At 46.8% G+C, this 15,740-nt stretch overlaps 21 non-coding genes across 21 annotated transcripts; 13 read left to right on the top strand and 8 right to left on the bottom strand.

Annotated features, from left to right (window-relative positions):
* Window positions 1-749: 749 nt before the first annotated feature.
* Window positions 750-823, bottom strand: trnat-cgu (transfer RNA threonine (anticodon CGU)). The gene has a single exon. It is a non-coding gene; the product is annotated as a tRNA-Thr (tRNA).
* Window positions 824-1,004: 181 nt separating this feature from the next.
* Window positions 1,005-1,076, top strand: trnap-agg (transfer RNA proline (anticodon AGG)). Its single transcript has one exon. It is a non-coding gene; the product is annotated as a tRNA-Pro (tRNA).
* Window positions 1,077-1,225: 149 nt separating this feature from the next.
* On the top strand, window positions 1,226-1,297 carry trnaq-cug (transfer RNA glutamine (anticodon CUG)). The gene has a single exon. It is a non-coding gene; the product is annotated as a tRNA-Gln (tRNA).
* A 1,704-nt stretch (window positions 1,298-3,001) lies between these two features.
* Window positions 3,002-3,075, bottom strand: trnat-cgu (transfer RNA threonine (anticodon CGU)). Its single transcript has one exon. It is a non-coding gene; the product is annotated as a tRNA-Thr (tRNA).
* A 181-nt stretch (window positions 3,076-3,256) lies between these two features.
* On the top strand, window positions 3,257-3,328 carry trnap-agg (transfer RNA proline (anticodon AGG)). Its single transcript has one exon. It is a non-coding gene; the product is annotated as a tRNA-Pro (tRNA).
* A 149-nt stretch (window positions 3,329-3,477) lies between these two features.
* trnaq-cug (transfer RNA glutamine (anticodon CUG)) lies at window positions 3,478-3,549 on the top strand. Its single transcript has one exon. It is a non-coding gene; the product is annotated as a tRNA-Gln (tRNA).
* A 1,695-nt stretch (window positions 3,550-5,244) lies between these two features.
* On the bottom strand, window positions 5,245-5,318 carry trnat-cgu (transfer RNA threonine (anticodon CGU)). The gene has a single exon. It is a non-coding gene; the product is annotated as a tRNA-Thr (tRNA).
* Window positions 5,319-5,499: 181 nt separating this feature from the next.
* Window positions 5,500-5,571, top strand: trnap-agg (transfer RNA proline (anticodon AGG)). Its single transcript has one exon. It is a non-coding gene; the product is annotated as a tRNA-Pro (tRNA).
* Window positions 5,572-5,720: 149 nt separating this feature from the next.
* trnaq-cug (transfer RNA glutamine (anticodon CUG)) lies at window positions 5,721-5,792 on the top strand. Its single transcript has one exon. It is a non-coding gene; the product is annotated as a tRNA-Gln (tRNA).
* A 1,704-nt stretch (window positions 5,793-7,496) lies between these two features.
* trnat-cgu (transfer RNA threonine (anticodon CGU)) lies at window positions 7,497-7,570 on the bottom strand. Its single transcript has one exon. It is a non-coding gene; the product is annotated as a tRNA-Thr (tRNA).
* A 181-nt stretch (window positions 7,571-7,751) lies between these two features.
* trnap-agg (transfer RNA proline (anticodon AGG)) lies at window positions 7,752-7,823 on the top strand. Its single transcript has one exon. It is a non-coding gene; the product is annotated as a tRNA-Pro (tRNA).
* A 149-nt stretch (window positions 7,824-7,972) lies between these two features.
* On the top strand, window positions 7,973-8,044 carry trnaq-cug (transfer RNA glutamine (anticodon CUG)). The gene has a single exon. It is a non-coding gene; the product is annotated as a tRNA-Gln (tRNA).
* Window positions 8,045-9,740: 1,696 nt separating this feature from the next.
* On the bottom strand, window positions 9,741-9,814 carry trnat-cgu (transfer RNA threonine (anticodon CGU)). The gene has a single exon. It is a non-coding gene; the product is annotated as a tRNA-Thr (tRNA).
* A 181-nt stretch (window positions 9,815-9,995) lies between these two features.
* Window positions 9,996-10,067, top strand: trnap-agg (transfer RNA proline (anticodon AGG)). Its single transcript has one exon. It is a non-coding gene; the product is annotated as a tRNA-Pro (tRNA).
* A 149-nt stretch (window positions 10,068-10,216) lies between these two features.
* Window positions 10,217-10,288, top strand: trnaq-cug (transfer RNA glutamine (anticodon CUG)). The gene has a single exon. It is a non-coding gene; the product is annotated as a tRNA-Gln (tRNA).
* A 698-nt stretch (window positions 10,289-10,986) lies between these two features.
* Window positions 10,987-11,059, top strand: trnat-ugu (transfer RNA threonine (anticodon UGU)). The gene has a single exon. It is a non-coding gene; the product is annotated as a tRNA-Thr (tRNA).
* A 357-nt stretch (window positions 11,060-11,416) lies between these two features.
* Window positions 11,417-11,489, bottom strand: trnaf-gaa (transfer RNA phenylalanine (anticodon GAA)). Its single transcript has one exon. It is a non-coding gene; the product is annotated as a tRNA-Phe (tRNA).
* Window positions 11,490-11,955: 466 nt separating this feature from the next.
* Window positions 11,956-12,029, bottom strand: trnat-cgu (transfer RNA threonine (anticodon CGU)). The gene has a single exon. It is a non-coding gene; the product is annotated as a tRNA-Thr (tRNA).
* A 181-nt stretch (window positions 12,030-12,210) lies between these two features.
* On the top strand, window positions 12,211-12,282 carry trnap-cgg (transfer RNA proline (anticodon CGG)). Its single transcript has one exon. It is a non-coding gene; the product is annotated as a tRNA-Pro (tRNA).
* A 1,925-nt stretch (window positions 12,283-14,207) lies between these two features.
* trnat-cgu (transfer RNA threonine (anticodon CGU)) lies at window positions 14,208-14,281 on the bottom strand. The gene has a single exon. It is a non-coding gene; the product is annotated as a tRNA-Thr (tRNA).
* A 181-nt stretch (window positions 14,282-14,462) lies between these two features.
* Window positions 14,463-14,534, top strand: trnap-cgg (transfer RNA proline (anticodon CGG)). Its single transcript has one exon. It is a non-coding gene; the product is annotated as a tRNA-Pro (tRNA).
* The last annotated feature ends 1,206 nt before the right edge of the window (window positions 14,535-15,740 follow it).

Here is a 15,740-nt window from a genome sequence, read left to right as displayed (position 1 = left end):
TTTTCGTCAAACATGGAAACAACCGAGCCACTGTTGGGCTTTCAAATGTCACCTTGGCGTCATCAACTTGTGCCATTGTAGTGTTTGGATCGTAAGCTCCCCGAACGTTCGCTGGATTTTCAGAACGAAATCTGTGTCACTCATTAACCAGAGACACGTTCAGCAAGGCTTTTTAAATGATCTGGCAAGGCAAGAACAACATTTCAACTGTGCTGAAACCCGGGATTGAACCAGGGACCTTTAGATCTTCAGTCTAACGCTCTCCCAACTGAGCTACTTCAGCTGCAACACAGCATTTCCGCTTTTCCAGTCAGGCCTCAGTTCTTCAAATGTAACCAGGCTGGGCGGGTTGCCCTTGTCTTTTGCCGGCTAAAAGGAGGTCTTCGCAGATGAATCTCAGAGCCTATCACTGGTCACCTGAACAGGGACTGCTCGTCTGACTGTGGAACTTTTGTCCAGAAGGCATTTTGCTTGTCCAAGTGGGCACTTCAAATGTAAGTGGAGCTTAGAGGTGGCAATTTCAGGACAGGAGCTTCTTTCTCCATCCACATCTTCTCAGTCCAAGGCGAGCTCACATATTCTGCCTCGACTAAGCCGGAAGTCGGTAGGTCGGTCGTGTCCAAATTGACCAGGGTATTATTGCCTTCAGAAATGATGGGATTTTCTTCAACGCAACAAGGATTCTCATAGGAATACATGGTTTGAAATGTTTCAAAAGTAGCCGTGAAGGAGCCCTGGAAACAGCCTAAAGGCACTGCTGGGATTTGAACCCAGAATCTCCTGTTTACGAGACAGGCACTTTGACCGACTCAGCCACAGCGCCCGCAAAGCTGCAGAATTTGCACCTAAATTACTCTTTGCCCTTAAAAACAATAACAAACGTCAAAACCACGACGACGCAATTTACCAATGCAATCGCATCATGTCAATTTTGGTACCAAGGGAATCCTGTCGTTTCGGCCGAAATTCTCAGCAACAAACAGCCGCTCTCTCAAGCTACCAAGGGCTTGTTGGTCTAGTGGTATGATTCTCGCTTAGGGTGCGAGAGGTCCCAGGTTCAACTCCTGGACAAGCCCTCCGTCTGTATAGGCTGACTTTTGACTTGATTATAACCTTTTAACGTAATTTCCCTAAAAAACGATCAAATAATGAAATGCTGTCAACTTTATCGTAGTCTGACACTGTGTACTTGGGGATCAGACAATGTCAGACACTTGCTATCGCCGGTTCCATGGTGTAATGGTTAGCACTCTGGACTCTGAATCCAGTGATCCAAGTTCAAGTCTTGGTGGGACCGACTTCTGCGTCTTGGACGGTCACCTCCTTTTACGTTAAGTGTGTGTGATTAGGGTTTTTTTTATTTGAGGATTTGAGTTGAAATACATATCTATAAATACCATATCAGTGGTATCCCAAGATCAGGATGAGTTCCCAGAATGACGGTAAGGTCCGTGACAGCTGATGTCATACATCAGCTGGCAATATATGCATGTGAGGTAGACACTTCGGTTGTGTGTGGGGCGACACAAGTCTTTTCAGTTCCTCTGTCGAGTCAAGAAGGACACAGCACTGTACTGAAATCTGGGACCTTTAGATCTTCAGTCTGACGCTCTCCCAGCTATTTCAGCTGTGGAACGGGTTTTCGGCTTTTCCAGGTCAGGGCTCAGCCTGTCAAATGTAAGAAGGGGCACCAGTCCCGTTCCCGGTGCCCCTGTGTTTTGGGGGCAAAAAGGAGGCTTTGGCAAATGAACTTCAGAGCCTATCACTGGTCACCTGAACAGGGGCTTGAATCCTGGACACTCAGATCAAAAGTCGAATGTGTCAGTGACTGGCTCAACCTTTGTCTTATCTGACCATAAAATCTTTTACTCAGAAGGTGTTTGGCTAGTCCGTGTGGGCAGTGTCCAACCTAAGCCTGTCTTATAGGTGGCAATTTCGGGAGCATGTCCATGGCGAAGCCAGAAATCCAGCCACTTGTATGCCAGAAAATTTCAGTCACGTGACTTTTTAATGTCAAAGAGCGGCCTGGATAGCTCAGCTGGTAGAGCATCAGACTTTTAATCTGAGGGTCCAGGGTTCAAGTCCCTGTTCAGGCGGTGAATGATAGGCTGCTTCACCTACATGCAAAGCCTGCCTCTTTGGTCCTGATTTGGAACACATTGTCAATAGTCTGAGCCCAGCTATTGTCCAAATTGACAAGGCCTTTGTCCTGAGCATTGTAGCACACAAGACCAGTTCCAGAAAAAATGGGATTTTCGTCAAACATGGAAACAACCGAGCCACTGTTGGGCTTTCAAATATCACCTTGGCGTCATCAACTTGTGCCATTGTAGTGTTTGGATCGTAAGCTCCCCGAACGTTCGCTGGATTTTCAGAACGAAATCTGTGTCACTCATTAACCAGAGACACGTTCAGCAAGGCTTTTTAAATGATCTGGCAAGGCAAGAACAACATTTCAACTGTGCTGAAACCCGGGATTGAACCAGGGACCTTTAGATCTTCAGTCTAACGCTCTCCCAACTGAGCTACTTCAGCTGCAACACAGCATTTCCGCTTTTCCAGTCAGGCCTCAGTTCTTCAAATGTAACCAGGCTGGGCGGGTTGCCCTTGTCTTTTGCCGGCTAAAAGGAGGTCTTCGCAGATGAATCTCAGAGCCTATCACTGGTCACCTGAACAGGGACTGCTCGTCTGACTGTGGAACTTTTGTCCAGAAGACATTTGGCTTGTCCAAGTGGGCACTTCAAATGTAAGTGGAGCTTAGAGGTGGCAATTTCAGGACAGGAGCTTCTTTCTCCATCCACATCTTCTCAGTCCAAGGCGAGCTCACATAATCTGCCTCGACTAAGCCGGAAGTCGGTAGGTCGGTCGTGTCCAAATTGATCAGGGTATTATTGCCTTCAGAAATGATGGGATTTTCTTCAACGCAACAAGGATTCTCATAGAAAAACATGGTTTGAAATGTTTCAAAAGTAGCCGTGAAGAAGCCATGGAAACAGCCTAAAGGCACTGCTGGGATTTGAACCCAGAATCTCCTGTTTACGAGACAGGCACTTTGACCGACTCAGCCACAGCGCCCGCAAAGCTGCAGAATTTGCACCTAAATTACTCTTTGCCCTTAAAAACAATAACAAACGTCAAAACCACGACGACGCAATTTACCAATGCAATCGCATCATGTCAATTTTGGTACCAAGGGAATCCTGTCGTTTCGGCCGAAATTCTCAGCAACAAACAGCCGCCCTCTCAAGCTACCAAGGGCTTGTTGGTCTAGTGGTATGATTCTCGCTTAGGGTGCGAGAGGTCCCAGGTTCAACTCCTGGACAAGCCCTCCGTCTGTATAGGCTGACTTTTGACTTGATTATAACCTTTTAACGTAATTTCCCTAAAAAACGATCAAATAATGGAATGCTGTCAACTTTATCGTAGTCTGACACTGTGTACTTGGGGATCAGACAATGTCAGACACTTGCTATCGCCGGTTCCATGGTGTAATGGTTAGCACTCTGGACTCTGAATCCAGTGATCCAAGTTCAAGTCTTGGTGGGACCGACTTCTGCGTTTTGGACGGTCACCTCCTTTTACGTTAAGTGTGTGTGATTAGGGTTTTTTTTATTTGAGGATTTGAGTTGAAATACATATCTATAAATACCATATCAGTGGTTTCCCAAGATCAGGATGAGTTCCCAGAATGACGGTAAGGTCCGTGACAGCTGATGTCATACATCAGCTGGCAATATATGCATGTGAGGTAGACACTTCGGTTGTGTGTGGGGCGACACAAGTCTTTTCAGTTCCTCTGTCGAGTCAAGAAGGACACAGCACTGTACTGAAATCTGGGACCTTTAGATCTTCAGTCTGACGCTCTCCCAGCTATTTCAGCTGTGGAACGGGTTTTCGGCTTTTCCAGGTCAGGGCTCAGCCTGTCAAATGTAAGAAGGGGCACCAGTCCCGTTCCTGGTGCCCCTGTGTTTTGGGGGCAAAAAGGAGGCTTTGGCAAATGAACTTCAGAGCCTATCACTGGTCACCTGAACAGGGGCTTGAATCCTGGACACTCAGATCAAAAGTCGAATGTGTCAGTGACTGGCTCAACCTTTGTCTTATCTGACCATAAAATCTTTTACCCAGAAGGTGTTTGGCTAGTCCGTGTGGGCAGTGTCCAACCTAAGCCTGTCTTATAGGTGGCAATTTCGGGAGCATGTCCATGGCGAAGCCAGAAATCCAGCCACTTGTATGCCAGAAAATTTCAGTCACGTGACTTTTTAATGTCAAAGAGCGGCCTGGATAGCTCAGCTGGTAGAGCATCAGACTTTTAATCTGAGGGTCCAGGGTTCAAGTCCCTGTTCAGGCGGTGAATGATAGGCTGCTTCACCTACATGCAAAGCTGGTCCTGATTTGGAACACATTGTCAATAGTCTTAGCCCAGCTATTGTCCAAATTGACAAGGCCTTTGTCCTGAGCATTGTAGCACACAAGACCAGTTCCAGAAAAAATGGGATTTTCGTCAAACATGGAAACAACCGAGCCACTGTTGGGCTTTCAAATGTCACCTTGGCGTCATCAACTTGTGCCATTGTAGTGTTTGGATCGTAAGCTCCCCGAACGTTCGCTGGATTTTCAGAACGAAATCTGTGTCACTCATTAACCAGAGACACGTTCAGCAAGGCTTTTTAAATGATCTGGCAAGGCAAGAACAACATTTCAACTGTGCTGAAACCCGGGATTGAACCAGGGACCTTTAGATCTTCAGTCTAACGCTCTCCCAACTGAGCTACTTCAGCTGCAACACAGCATTTCCGCTTTTCCAGTCAGGCCTCAGTTCTTCAAATGTAACCAGGCTGGGCGGGTTGCCCTTGTCTTTTGCCGGCTAAAAGGAGGTCTTCGCAGATGAATCTCAGAGCCTATCACTGGTCACCTGAACAGGGACTGCTCGTCTGACTGTGGAACTTTTGTCCAGAAGGCATTTTGCTTGTCCAAGTGGGCACTTCAAATGTAAGTGGAGCTTAGAGGTGGCAATTTCAGGACAGGAGCTTCTTTCTCCATCCACATCTTCTCAGTCCAAGGCGAGCTCACATATTCTGCCTCGACTAAGCCGGAAGTCGGTAGGTCGGTCGTGTCCAAATTGACCAGGGTATTATTGCCTTCAGAAATGATGGGATTTTCTTCAACGCAACAAGGATTCTCATAGGAATACATGGTTTGAAATGTTTCAAAAGTAGCCGTGAAGGAGCCCTGGAAACAGCCTAAAGGCACTGCTGGGATTTGAACCCAGAATCTCCTGTTTACGAGACAGGCACTTTGACCGACTCAGCCACAGCGCCCGCAAAGCTGCAGAATTTGCACCTAAATTACTCTTTGCCCTTAAAAACAATAACAAACGTCAAAACCACGACGACGCAATTTACCAATGCAATCGCATCATGTCAATTTTGGTACCAAGGGAATCCTGTCGTTTCGGCCGAAATTCTCAGCAACAAACAGCCGCTCTCTCAAGCTACCAAGGGCTTGTTGGTCTAGTGGTATGATTCTCGCTTAGGGTGCGAGAGGTCCCAGGTTCAACTCCTGGACAAGCCCTCCGTCTGTATAGGCTGACTTTTGACTTGATTATAACCTTTTAACGTAATTTCCCTAAAAAACGATCAAATAATGAAATGCTGTCAACTTTATCGTAGTCTGACACTGTGTACTTGGGGATCAGACAATGTCAGACACTTGCTATCGCCGGTTCCATGGTGTAATGGTTAGCACTCTGGACTCTGAATCCAGTGATCCAAGTTCAAGTCTTGGTGGGACCGACTTCTGCGTCTTGGACGGTCACCTCCTTTTACGTTAAGTGTGTGTGATTAGGGTTTTTTTTATTTGAGGATTTGAGTTGAAATACATATCTATAAATACCATATCAGTGGTATCCCAAGATCAGGATGAGTTCCCAGAATGACGGTAAGGTCCGTGACAGCTGATGTCATACATCAGCTGGCAATATATGCATGTGAGGTAGACACTTCGGTTGTGTGTGGGGCGACACAAGTCTTTTCAGTTCCTCTGTCGAGTCAAGAAGGATACAGCACTGTACTGAAATCTGGGACCTTTAGATCTTCAGTCTGACGCTCTCCCAGCTATTTCAGCTGTGGAACGGGTTTTCGGCTTTTCCAGGTCAGGGCTCAGCCTGTCAAATGTAAGAAGGGGCACCAGTCCCGTTCCCGGTGCCCCTGTGTTTTGGGGGCAAAAAGGAGGCTTTGGCAAATGAACTTCAGAGCCTATCACTGGTCACCTGAACAGGGGCTTGAATCCTGGACACTCAGATCAAAAGTCGAATGTGTCAGTGACTGGCTCAACCTTTGTCTTATCTGACCATAAAATCTTTTACTCAGAAGGTGTTTGGCTAGTCCGTGTGGGCAGTGTCCAACCTAAGCCTGTCTTATAGGTGGCAATTTCGGGAGCATGTCCATGGCGAAGCCAGAAATCCAGCCACTTGTATGCCAGAAAATTTCAGTCACGTGACTTTTTAATGTCAAAGAGCGGCCTGGATAGCTCAGCTGGTAGAGCATCAGACTTTTAATCTGAGGGTCCAGGGTTCAAGTCCCTGTTCAGGCGGTGAATGATAGGCTGCTTCACCTACATGCAAAGCCTGCCTCTTTGGTCCTGATTTGGAACACATTGTCAATAGTCTGAGCCCAGCTATTGTCCAAATTGACAAGGCCTTTGTCCTGAGCATTGTAGCACACAAGACCAGTTCCAGAAAAAATGGGATTTTCGTCAAACATGGAAACAACCGAGCCACTGTTGGGCTTTCAAATATCACCTTGGCGTCATCAACTTGTGCCATTGTAGTGTTTGGATCGTAAGCTCCCCGAACGTTCGCTGGATTTTCAGAACGAAATCTGTGTCACTCATTAACCAGAGACACGTTCAGCAAGGCTTTTTAAATGATCTGGCAAGGCAAGAACAACATTTCAACTGTGCTGAAACCCGGGATTGAACCAGGGACCTTTAGATCTTCAGTCTAACGCTCTCCCAACTGAGCTACTTCAGCTGCAACACAGCATTTCCGCTTTTCCAGTCAGGCCTCAGTTCTTCAAATGTAACCAGGCTGGGCGGGTTGCCCTTGTCTTTTGCCGGCTAAAAGGAGGTCTTCGCAGATGAATCTCAGAGCCTATCACTGGTCACCTGAACAGGGACTGCTCGTCTGACTGTGGAACTTTTGTCCAGAAGACATTTGGCTTGTCCAAGTGGGCACTTCAAATGTAAGTGGAGCTTAGAGGTGGCAATTTCAGGACAGGAGCTTCTTTCTCCATCCACATCTTCTCAGTCCAAGGCGAGCTCACATAATCTGCCTCGACTAAGCCGGAAGTCGGTAGGTCGGTCGTGTCCAAATTGATCAGGGTATTATTGCCTTCAGAAATGATGGGATTTTCTTCAACGCAACAAGGATTCTCATAGTAAAACATGGTTTGAAATGTTTCAAAAGTAGCCGTGAAGAAGCCATGGAAACAGCCTAAAGGCACTGCTGGGATTTGAACCCAGAATCTCCTGTTTACGAGACAGGCACTTTGACCGACTCAGCCACAGCGCCCGCAAAGCTGCAGAATTTGCACCTAAATTACTCTTTGCCCTTAAAAACAATAACAAACGTCAAAACCACGACGACGCAATTTACCAATGCAATCGCATCATGTCAATTTTGGTACCAAGGGAATCCTGTCGTTTCGGCCGAAATTCTCAGCAACAAACAGCCGCCCTCTCAAGCTACCAAGGGCTTGTTGGTCTAGTGGTATGATTCTCGCTTAGGGTGCGAGAGGTCCCAGGTTCAACTCCTGGACAAGCCCTCCGTCTGTATAGGCTGACTTTTGACTTGATTATAACCTTTTAACGTAATTTCCCTAAAAAACGATCAAATAATGGAATGCTGTCAACTTTATCGTAGTCTGACACTGTGTACTTGGGGATCAGACAATGTCAGACACTTGCTATCGCCGGTTCCATGGTGTAATGGTTAGCACTCTGGACTCTGAATCCAGTGATCCAAGTTCAAGTCTTGGTGGGACCGACTTCTGCGTTTTGGACGGTCACCTCCTTTTACGTTAAGTGTGTGTGATTAGGGTTTTTTTATTTGAGGATTTGAGTTGAAATACATATCTATAAATACCATATCAGTGGTTTCCCAAGATCAGGATGAGTTCCCAGAATGACGGTAAGGTCCGTGACAGCTGATGTCATACATCAGCTGGCAATATATGCATGTGAGGTAGACACTTCGGTTGTGTGTGGGGCGACACAAGTCTTTTCAGTTCCTCTGTCGAGTCAAGAAGGACACAGCACTGTACTGAAATCTGGGACCTTTAGATCTTCAGTCTGACGCTCTCCCAGCTATTTCAGCTGTGGAACGGGTTTTCGGCTTTTCCAGGTCAGGGCTCAGCCTGTCAAATGTAAGAAGGGGCACCAGTCCCGTTCCTGGTGCCCCTGTGTTTTGGGGGCAAAAAGGAGGCTTTGGCAAATGAACTTCAGAGCCTATCACTGGTCACCTGAACAGGGGCTTGAATCCTGGACACTCAGATCAAAAGTCGAATGTGTCAGTGACTGGCTCAACCTTTGTCTTATCTGACCATAAAATCTTTTACCCAGAAGGTGTTTGGCTAGTCCGTGTGGGCAGTGTCCAACCTAAGCCTGTCTTATAGGTGGCAATTTCGGGAGCATGTCCATGGCGAAGCCAGAAATCCAGCCACTTGTATGCCAGAAAATTTCAGTCACGTGACTTTTTAATGTCAAAGAGCGGCCTGGATAGCTCAGCTGGTAGAGCATCAGACTTTTAATCTGAGGGTCCAGGGTTCAAGTCCCTGTTCAGGCGGTGAATGATAGGCTGCTTCACCTACATGCAAAGCCTGCCTCTTTGGTCCTGATTTGGAACACATTGTCAATAGTCTGAGCCCAGCTATTGTCCAAATTGACAAGGCCTTTGTCCTGAGCATTGTAGCACACAAGACCAGTTCCAGAAAAAATGGGATTTTCGTCAAACATGGAAACAACCGAGCCACTGTTGGGCTTTCAAATATCACCTTGGCGTCATTAACTTGTGCCATTGTAGTGTTTGGATCGTAAGCTCCCCGAACGTTCGCTGGATTTTCAGAACAAATCACTCATTAACCAGAGACACGTTCAGCAAGGCTTTTGAAATGATCTGGCAAGGCAAGAACAACATTTCAACTGTGCTGAAACCCGGGATTGAACCAGTGACCTTTAGATCTTCAGTCTAACGCTCTCCCAACTGAGCTACTTCAGCTGCAACACAGCATTTCCGCTTTTCCAGTCAGGCCTCAGTTCTTCAAATGTAACCAGGCTGGGCGGGTTGCCCTTGTCTTTTGCCGGCTAAAAGGAGGTCTTCGCAGATGAATCTCAGAGCCTATCACTGGTCACCTGAACAGGGACTGCTCGTCTGACTGTGGAACTTTTGTCCAGAAGACATTTGGCTTGTCCAAGTGGGCACTTCAAATGTAAGTGGAGCTTAGAGGTGGCAATTTCAGGACAGGAGCTTCTTTCTCCATCCACATCTTCTCAGTCCAAGGCGAGCTCACATAATCTGCCTCGACTAAGCCGGAAGTCGGTAGGTCGGTCGTGTCCAAATTGATCAGGGTATTATTGCCTTCAGAAATGATGGGATTTTCTTCAACGCAACAAGGATTCTCATAGAAAAACATGGTTTGAAATGTTTCAAAAGTAGCCGTGAAGAAGCCATGGAAACAGCCTAAAGGCACTGCTGGGATTTGAACCCAGAATCTCCTGTTTACGAGACAGGCACTTTGACCGACTCAGCCACAGCGCCCGCAAAGCTGCAGAATTTGCACCTAAATTACTCTTTGCCCTTAAAAACAATAACAAACGTCAAAACCACGACGACGCAATTTACCAATGCAATCGCATCATGTCAATTTTGGTACCAAGGGAATCCTGTCGTTTCGGCCGAAATTCTCAGCAACAAACAGCCGCCCTCTCAAGCTACCAAGGGCTTGTTGGTCTAGTGGTATGATTCTCGCTTAGGGTGCGAGAGGTCCCAGGTTCAACTCCTGGACAAGCCCTCCGTCTGTATAGGCTGACTTTTGACTTGATTATAACCTTTTAACGTAATTTCCCTAAAAAACGATCAAATAATGGAATGCTGTCAACTTTATCGTAGTCTGACACTGTGTACTTGGGGATCAGACAATGTCAGACACTTGCTATCGCCGGTTCCATGGTGTAATGGTTAGCACTCTGGACTCTGAATCCAGTGATCCAAGTTCAAGTCTTGGTGGGACCGACTTCTGCGTTTTGGACGGTCACCTCCTTTTACGTTAAGTGTGTGTGATTAGGGTTTTTTTATTTGAGGATTTGAGTTGAAATACATATCTATAAATACCATATCAGTGGTTTCCCAAGATCAGGATGAGTTCCCAGAATGACGGTAAGGTCCGCAATATATGCATGTGAGGTAGACACTTCGGTTGTGTGTGGGGCGACACAAGTCTTTTCAGTTCCTCTGTCGAGTCAAGAAGGACACAGCACTGTACTGAAATCTGGGACCTTTAGATCTTCAGTCTGACGCTCTCCCAGCTATTTCAGCTGTGGAACGGGTTTTCGGCTTTTCCAGGTCAGGGCTCAGCCTGTCAAATGTAAGAAGGGGCACCAGTCCCGTTCCTGGTGCCCCTGTGTTTTGGGGGCAAAAAGGAGGCTTTGGCAAATGAACTTCAGAGCCTATCACTGGTCACCTGAACAGGGGCTTGAATCCTGGACACTCAGATCAAAAGTCGAATGTGTCAGTGACTGGCTCAACCTTTGTCTTATCTGACCATAAAATCTTTTACCCAGAAGGTGTTTGGCTAGTCCGTGTGGGCAGTGTCCAACCTAAGCCTGTCTTATAGGTGGCAATTTCGGGAGCATGTCCATGGCGAAGCCAGAAATCCAGCCACTTGTATGCCAGAAAATTTCAGTCACGTGACTTTTTAATGTCAAAGAGCGGCCTGGATAGCTCAGCTGGTAGACCATCAGACTTGTAATCTGAGGGTCCAGGGTTCAAGTCCCTGTTCAGGCGGTGAATGATAGGCTGCTTCACCTACATGCAAAGCTGGTCCTGATTTGGAACCCATTGTCAATAGTCTGAGCCCAGCTATTGTCCAAATTGACAAGGCCTTTGTCCTGAGCATTGTAGCACACAAGACCAGTTCCAGAAAAAATGGGATTTTCGTCAAACATGGAAACAACCGAGCCACTGTTGGGCTTTCAAATATCACCTTGGCGTCATCAACTTGTGCCATTGTAGTGTTTGGATCGTAAGCTCCCCGAACGTTCGCTGGATTTTCAGAACGAAATCTGTGTCACTCATTAACCAGAGACACGTTCAGCAAGGCTTTTGAAATGATCTGGCAAGGCAAGAACAACATTTCAACTGTGCTGAAACCCGGGATTGAACCAGGGACCTTTAGATCTTCAGTCTAACGCTCTCCCAACTGAGCTATTTCAGCTGCAACACAGCATTTCCGCTTTTCCAGTCAGGCCTCAGTTCTTCAAATGTAACCAGGCTGGGCGGGTTGCCCTTGTCTTTTGCCGGCTAAAAGGAGGTCTTCGCAGATGAATCTCAGAGCCTATCACTGGTCACCTGAACAGGGACTGCTCGTCTGACTGTGGAACTTTTGTCCAGAAGACATTTGGCTTGTCCAAGTGGGCACTTCAAATGTAAGTGGAGCTTAGAGGTGGCAATTTCAGGACAGGAGCTTCTTTCTCCATCCACATCTTCTCAGTCCAAGGCGAGCTCACATATTCTGCCTCGACTAAGCCGGAAGTCGGTAGGTCGGTCGTGTCCAAATTGATCAGGGTATTATTGCCTTCAGAAATGATGGGATTTTCTTCAACGCAACAAGGATTCTCATAGAAAAACATGGTTTGAAATGTTTCAAAAGTAGCCGTGAAGGAGCCATGGAAACAGCCTAAAGGCACTGCTGGGCTTTGAACCCAGAATCTCCTGTTTACGAGACAGGCACTTTGACCGACTCAGCCACAGCGCCCGCAAAGCTGCAGAATTTGCACCTAAGTTACTCTTTGCCCTTAAAAACAATAACAAACGTCAAAACCACGACGACGCAATTTACCAATGCAATCGCATCATGTCAATTTTGGTACCAAGGGAATCCTGTCGTTTCGGCCGAAATGCTCAGCAACAAACAGCCGCTCTCTTAAGCTACCAAGGGCTTGTTGGTCTAGTGGTATGATTCTCGCTTCGGGTGCGAGAGGTCCCAGGTTCAACTCCTGGACAAGCCCTCCGTCTGTATAGGCTGACTTTTGACTTGATTATAACCTTTTAACGTAATTTCCCTAAAAAACGATCAAATAATGGAATGCTGTCAACTTTATCGTAGTCTGACACTGTGTACTTGGGGATCAGACAATGTCAGACACTTGCTATCGCCGGTTCCATGGTGTAATGGTTAGCACTCTGGACTCTGAATCCAGTAATCCAAGTTCAAGTCTTGGTGGGACCGACTTCTGCGTCTTGGACGGTCACCTCCTTTTACGTTAAGTGTGTGTGATTAGGGTTTTTTTTATTTGAGGATTTGAGTTGAAATACATATCTATAAATACCATATCAGTGGTTTCCCAAGATCAGGATGAGTTCCCAGAATGACGGTAAGGTCCGTGACAGCTGATGTCATACATCAGCTGGCAATATATGCATGTGAGGTAGACACTTCGGTTGTGTGTGGGGCGACACAAGTCTTTTCAGTTCCTCTGTCGAGTCAAGAAGGACACAGCACTGTACTGAAATCTGGGACCTTTAGATCTTCAGTCTGACGCTCTCCCAGCTATTTCAGCTGTGGAACGGGTTTTCGGCTTTTCCAGGTCAGGGCTCAGCCTGTCAAATGTAAGAAGGGGCACCAGTCCCGTTCCTGGTGCCCCTGTGTTTTGGGGGCAAAAAGGAGGCTTTGGCAAATGAACTTCAGAGCCTATCACTGGTCACCTGAACAGGGGCTTGAATCCTGGACACTCAGATCAAAAGTCGAATGTGTCAGTGACTGGCTCAACCTTTGTCTTATCTGACCATAAAATCTTTTACCCAGAAGGTGTTTGGCTAGTCCGTGTGGGCAGTGTCCAACCTAAGCCTGTCTTATAGGTGGCAATTTCGGGAGCATGTCCATGGCGAAGCCAGAAATCCAGCCACTTGTATGCCAGAAAATTTCAGTCACGTGACTTTTTAATGTCAAAGAGCGGCCTGGATAGCTCAGCTGGTAGAGCATCAGACTTTTAATCTGAGGGTCCAGGGTTCAAGTCCCTGTTCAGGCGGTGAATGATAGGCTGCTTCACCTACATGCAAAGCCTGCCTCTTTGGTCCTGATTTGGAACACATTGTCAATAGTCTGAGCCCAGCTATTGTCCAAATTGACAAGGCCTTTGTCCTGAGCATTGTAGCACACAAGACCAGTTCCAGAAAAAATGGGATTTTCGTCAAACATGGAAACAACCGAGCCACTGTTGGGCTTTCAAATATCACCTTGGCGTCATCAACTTGTGCCATTGTAGTGTTTGGATCGTAAGCTCCCCGAACGTTCGCTGGATTTTCAGAACGAAATCTGTGTCACTCATTAACCAGAGACACGTTCAGCAAGGCTTTTGAAATGATCTGGCAAGGCAAGAACAACATTTCAACTGTGCTGAAACCCGGGATTGAACCAGGGACCTTTAGATCTTCAGTCTAACGCTCTCCCAACTGAGCTACTTCAGCTGCAACACACCATTTCCGCTTTTCCAGTCAGGCCTCAGTTCTTCAAATGTAACCAGGCTGGGCGGGTTGCCCTTGTCTTTTGCTGGCTAAAAGGAGGTCTTCGCAGATGAATCTCAGAGCCTATCACTGGTCACCTGAACAGGGACTGCTCGTCTGACTGTGGAACTTTTGTCCAGAAGACATTTGGCTTGTCCAAGTGGGCACTTCAAATGTAAGTGGAGCTTAGAGGTGGCAATTTCAGGACAGGAGCTTCTTTCTCCATCCACATCTTCTCAGTCCAAGGCGAGCTCACATAATCTGCCTCGACTAAGCCGGAAGTCGGTAGGTCGGTCGTGTCCAAATTGATCAGGGTATTATTGCCTTCAGAAATGATGGGATTTTCTTCAACGCAACAAGGATTCTCATAGAAAAACATGGTTTGAAATGTTTCAAAAGTAGCCGTGAAGGAGCCATGGAAACAGCCTAAAGGCACTGCTGGGATTTGAACCCAGAATCTCCTGTTTACGAGACAGGCACTTTGACCGACTCAGCCACAGCGCCCGCAAAGCTGCAGAATTTGCACCTAAGTTACTCTTTGCCCTTAAAAACAATAACAAACGTCAAAACCACGACGACGCAATTTACCAATGCAATCGCATCATGTCAATTTTGGTACCAAGGGAATCCTGTCGTTTCGGCCGAAATGCTCAGCAACAAACAGCCGCTCTCTCAAGCTACCAAGGGCTTGTTGGTCTAGTGGTATGATTCTCGCTTCGGGTGCGAGAGGTCCCAGGTTCAACTCCTGGACAAGCCCTCCGTCTGTATAGGCTGACTTTTGACTTGATTATAACCTTTTAACGTAATTTCCCTAAAAAACGATCAAATAATGGAATGCTGTCAACTTTATCGTAGTCTGACACTGTGTACTTGGGGATCAGACAATGTCAGACACTTGCTATCGCCGGTTCCATGGTGTAATGGTTAGCACTCTGGACTCTGAATCCAGTAATCCAAGTTCAAGTCTTGGTGGGACCGACTTCTGCGTCTTGGACGGTCACCTCCTTTTACGTTAAGTGTGTGTGATTAGGGTTTTTTTTATTTGAGGATTTGAGTTGAAATACATATCTATAAATACCATATCAGTGGTTTCCCAAGATCAGGATGAGTTCCCAGAATGACGGTAAGGTCCGTGACAGCTGATGTCATACATCAGCTGGCAATATATGCATGTGAGGTAGACACTTCGGTTGTGTGTGGGGCGACACAAGTCTTTTCAGTTCCTCTGTCGAGTCAAGAAGGACACAGCACTGTACTGAAATCTGGGACCTTTAGATCTTCAGTCTGACGCTCTCCCAGCTATTTCAGCTGTGGAACGGGTTTTCGGCTTTTCCAGGTCAGGGCTCAGCCTGTCAAATGTAAGAAGGGGCACCAGTCCCGTTCCTGGTGCCCCTGTGTTTTGGGGGCAAAAAGGAGGCTTTGGCAAATGAACTTCAGAGCCTATCACTGGTCACCTGAACAGGGGCTTGAATCCTGGACACTCAGATCAAAAGTCGAATGTGTCAGTGACTGGCTCAACCTTTGTCTTATCTGACCATAAAATCTTTTACCCAGAAGGTGTTTGGCTAGTCCGTGTGGGCAGTGTCCAACCTAAGCCTGTCTTATAGGTGGCAATTTCGGGAGCATGTCCATGGCGAAGCCAGAAATCCAGCCACTTGTATGCCAGAAAATTTCAGTCACGTGACTTTTTAATGTCAAAGAGCGGCCTGGATAGCTCAGCTGGTAGAGCATCAGACTTTTAATCTGAGGGTCCAGGGTTCAAGTCCCTGTTCAGGCGGTGAATGATAGGCTGCTTCACCTACATGCAAAGCTGGTCCTGATTTGGAACACATTGTCAATAGTCTTAGCCCAGCTATTGTCCAAATTGACAAGGCCTTTGTCCTGAGCATTGTAGCACACAAGACCAGTTCCAGAAAAAATGGGATTTTCGTCAAACATGGAAACAACCGAGCCACTGTTGGGC

The sequence above is a fragment of the Dunckerocampus dactyliophorus genome, chromosome 13 (assembly GCF_027744805.1).
Source record: "Dunckerocampus dactyliophorus isolate RoL2022-P2 chromosome 13, RoL_Ddac_1.1, whole genome shotgun sequence".
In the NCBI taxonomy this organism is placed as follows: Eukaryota; Metazoa; Chordata; class Actinopteri; order Syngnathiformes; family Syngnathidae; genus Dunckerocampus; species Dunckerocampus dactyliophorus.
Note: the sequence above shows the minus strand (reverse complement) of the source record. Positions and strands in the feature narration are given on the sequence as shown.